We start from the raw sequence: 4900 nt of genomic DNA on the forward strand, positions 1-4900 counted from the left end.
CCGGCGGGGGGGGGGGTGGGGTGGGGGTGGAGATGGGGATGGGGGAGGACACGGTAGCGGGGCTGAGGGCGAGTTCCGCGACGGACTTCAACATTAAGACCTTGAACGGAAAAACAGCTACTGCTGAAAACCGATTGCACGCACTTTCTCTAGCTACAAAGCCCAAAGTGAAAACGTGTCCCCTTGCTTGAAGATGAAGCCCCCACCCCCATTCCGCGCTCGCTAAAGAGAATAGAATCGGGCGCGAATTACAATTTCCCGCCTGGAGCTTTGTCACATTCATTATCTCACTGCTCCCCCCTGGCTGCAACCCGAGCCGCGCACTGTCGCACGGCTGGATTCGGCCAGAATTTTTCCGTAAACGCAGCCCAAGGACCGGCTCTTCCATGCTCCCTACACCGCTGTGAGCCCCGAAATAACGCCAGCTGCCCAAAGCCCGTCCACACCGTGGAGCATTCTATAGGATCCACATCGGGCTGTTCGCGCCGCTTCTCGGAGGGTTTGGATCCTTTCACCTGTGGGAAGGAGCGCTTTTGAATTCAAATAAAGTAAATTTGAAGGAAAAAGGGGGGTGGGGGGCAAACATTCCAGTGGCTTAAGACAGTAGATTCTCCCTGCCTCGATCAAACCTGTAGGGAGAGCTTGCAAACTATTTTAGGCATTGATCCACTCCAGTGCTGTACTTCTTAGATGAGGTGGCGTAGAGGTAGCGGAGCCCCCGGGCACTGGGAATTCCCTGTGGATGTGGCCTGGACTGCCCTGGGAGGAGCGGGTAGGAGAGACAGGGAGAGCTGACCCCCTATCCCCAACCCTTATTCGGACACGACTTGACCATGACCTCGTGGGACTTGGGTTTTTCAATCCTAGACAAATGGAAAGAGGAGAATGTTTTAATAATCTAACGGGAGAGAATTTTGTATCTGGTTAAATTAATTGTCTTATTTTTATGAAGTAGTTTTAATAAAGATTCTGAGCGTTGCCCCAATATTAAGAAAAACGATATACTGAATCAGTTATATGAATACATGTGAGGGACAGAATCAGTCCCTGTTTGCAAGGGCAGGACAAGTCTCACGTACAATAAGTTCAATTAGTTTGGAACAGTTATGGGGGAGCCCTTTATTGGGTAGAGTGCATTGTGTATGGTTTGAGGTTCAAAAGGATTTTTAATTAAGTATCTTTCTAAAAGGACTGCTAGGAAGCCCTAGTAACCGGGATTGGACAGAAACACTTCCTTGAGATTTGAAAGCTATTAAGGTAAAGAATCCAAATAAAGGAGATCTGAGACATTCTCTCAGAAATGAGAGAGAGCAAGCAAGTGGTTTCTGGTCAGGAATGGGTGGTCTTTCTGCACACATGGAGATAGTGCCTGAATCTCCAGATCTCTGATTTGGTGGCAATGGTGGAAGGTCACCATTCATCAAACCATGTAGGCTCTCTGTTTAACCCTCTAATACTACAATAATATCTTGCCTGCAATTAGTGAGTATAGTTTTAAATAAGCATTTTACTGTTTTCAAAAGCTCATTGAGGATATATTTTCTCACAACAATGTCATTAAACAGATGGGGAAACTGAGACCCAGTGAGGTGAAAGGACTTGCCCAAAGTCATCCAACTTTAGTGGAGCAGCCCAGACTTAAAAGGCCTGATCCCTTCTCAGCCCAGGGCCTTTCTCCCACAGCCGGGCTTCATAAGATAGTGTTTTGTTCTGGGACTCCATAGGGTAGACTCTGTGTTCCCTTTTTTGTTGTTGTTGTTCTTTTTACTATATTTATATTATATATTTAATTATATTGAGATATAATTCACATACCATAATATCCACCCTTCAAAGTGTATAATTCAGTAGCTTTTTTGTATATTCACAGAGTTGTACAACCATCACCCCTATCTAATGTATGTAATTTTAGAACATTTTCATCACCCCAAAAGGAAATTCTGTACCCATCAGCAGTCACTCCCCACTCCTCCCAACCCCCAGCTCCTAGAAACCACTAATCTGCTTTCCATCTCTATGGATTGGCCTATCTGGACATTTCATATAAACAGAACCATATAATATGTGACCTTTTGTGTCCAGCTTCTTTCCTTAGCATAATGTTTTGTGGTTCATCAATGTAGTAGCATGGATCAGTATGGATAGACCATATCTTGTTTATCCTCCCACCCATTGATGGACACTTGGTTTCTTGCCACTTTTCAGCTGTTATGAGTAATGCTGCTATGCACCTTTTGAGTTCTCCTTTAGCTCCATGAAGCTGTGGCCCAAGATAGACAAGCAGATGGCCTCTTATTGCCAGCTCACACCTCCCCTCACCCCCGGGCTGTCCCAAGCACTCCACCCTTTCTCTGGCCAATGCTCCTTTGAAGTTATCAGATCATTTGCTAAGGCCACATCAGATCACTGGTTGATGCTCTAATATACAAAACTGGCAAAGTGAAAATTTGGTGCAATCCCGATAAGAGTGAAAATATCTTTCAGTTTGAATACAAGCAAGACACTCTCCATTCATTTCCTCATCTTTGGGATGTCTACCTTTTCATGGGAAGGTACACTGGAGCCTGGGAGCCATTTTGCCCACCCAGGCCCTGCCTCTCCCACTGCTCCCACCTCAGCATCAAGTAGATGCTTGACGAATGAGGACTGCATATGGCTCAATTCTCGAAGGTAAAAACAAACTTGAACCTATCTCTGCCAGTGGTCAGCTGTGTGACCTTGGGCAAGTCACTTAGCCTCTCTGTGTCTGTTACTTCACTATAAAATGCAAATAATTATGGTGCCTTATCATTGGGTTGAAGGGAGGGTTAAATGAGATAATACATGTAAGTACCACTAGCTATGATGACGACGATGATGATGATGAAAGTTTCCAATACTCTGTCTAACTCTATTCTGTTACACTCCCATAGGGGACAGGGGCTCTCTGGGATATCAGAGACTCTGCACCCATTTGGCTCAGGCCCCAAGGCCTTTTCCCTTTAGCCTCTAGTTTCTGGTAAAAGCCCTCCAATGGACACTCACCAGCATCCCAGGCTACCATGAGTATGTCAGATGGAATGGGACATACAGAGTGACTTGCCTTTCACTGCCCACCCCCCAACACTTCACTGACTCAACTTGTATCTTTTCCATAAGAAATAACAATCAAATTTCTTGACATCGGTCAGAATGAAAGTATAGAGGATGGTTGGCTTTGAGACAGGTCAGATCCAAAGTTTAAGGTGGCTGGGTGAACTCAGGATGGGAAATCGGGGTATCAGGGGAGCATGGGGCCAGCCCACGCTAAGGGAGGTCTGATTCCAGGTTGAGGGTGGGGCCAGGACTCCAAGAGTAAGACTGAAGCCTCAAAGGAACTGACAAGGATTTAGGTAGGAATCAAGTCACTGGAACTGAGAGTCAGCCAGGTCATGACATCAGCCAACTCAAGAGCAGTTTGGGACAGGTGCTGGGTTTTTTCTCAATCACACTACGTCTGGTCACATTTACATTACCAACATGGAGACATTGCTCACATTTGTTAAATGAACAGAGAGAATAATTGTCCTCTCCAAATCCTCTGGGCTTAATTCATCATGGTTAGATCTACTAAGGAGAGCAGGACACATCCATTTCCTTTAGTGCAATTCGGGGCTCACCAAAATAATTAGCAGCCAGTATTTACAGGATCTTAGCACCTGAAAAAGACTACAGCGTAGGTAGTTCAAATCAAAGGGTAACCAGGGAGAGAAGCAGCACATTAATTACCTGTAGTAACACTTGGACTCTCTTCCCCATGTATAATTTACCTGCTAATTAGAGCTTAATGAACAATATCCATTTTCTTAGCTTCTTGTTCCAGCCAAACATGATCACCTGTGCATTTAAAGATTGTCCCTTTTATTAATCATCCTCATGGCTTCTGACGCAACGAGCCCTCCCACCACTTGCTCTGGGAGTTCTGCTTCAGCCCACCCTACTGCAGGACATAGGCCATGGGTAGTACCCATCGGGGCCCAAACTGGTTCTTTTTCTCCCCAGCAGATCCACTCAGCCCCTAATAGTAGCTAACACGTACGTATGCCAGACACTGTTCTCAGTGCTTTGCTCATATATTCTCATTTAATCCTGACGATAGCCCTATGAGATAAGCACAATTATTTTCCCTGCTTTACTAAGGCCCAGAGAGGTTGAGTCACCTGCCCCAGGTTTAACAGATAATAAGTGGTAGAGCCAAAAGTCTGACTCACGCAGTCTGGCTCCAGAGTCTGTGCCTAACTACAATGCCTCACTGTTTGCAGGCAACATCTCGTGCCTGACTCTGGAGCACTGGTTCTCCCAAGAGCTGACTGAGTTCCTTTCGGGGAAAGGGGTGAAAGGGAGAAAGGAAACCCCTTTACCAACCAATGCTGAGTTAGCATATTTGACTCACTTAGGATCAGCCACGGATAACCCTCAGTAGCCCGGCTCAGAAGGACTCCAAGACCTCACTTTTGTTCTTTGCTGAAGCCAGCACCTGTTTGCAAGACTTAAAGCCCCAAAGAATTAGATGGAGCAGACACTGCATTCCAGAACACTGTGCCCACGCCGAGCCCCCATTTAGAACAGAAACCAAAGGCATTTTCAGGGACTTTTCCTCCAGCCTGGCCTACAAGGCTCTGATCTGAGGAGCCCCTGATGAGGTGCGTGTCAAAAAGAAGCCCCCTCCTCTCCTGTATCCTCAGAACACCTGCTGACAATTAGCTAGAAATCCCGGGGCTTCTGTCTTCTCTGAAACAGATAGTTCATATTTAAGTTCCACTTTCTAATCAAATAGCTCTATCTGCCCAGTATTCTTTTCACTGTTTCTTGTTCTCCCTGTGCCACATTAATCCACCCCCCCCCCCAAAAAAAGGTATTTTTGTGACTTTCCTTCCACTGG

Source organism: Galeopterus variegatus, unplaced genomic scaffold, assembly GCF_000696425.1.
Source record: "Galeopterus variegatus unplaced genomic scaffold, G_variegatus-3.0.2 Scaffold7653, whole genome shotgun sequence".
Taxonomy (NCBI): domain Eukaryota; kingdom Metazoa; phylum Chordata; class Mammalia; order Dermoptera; family Cynocephalidae; genus Galeopterus; species Galeopterus variegatus.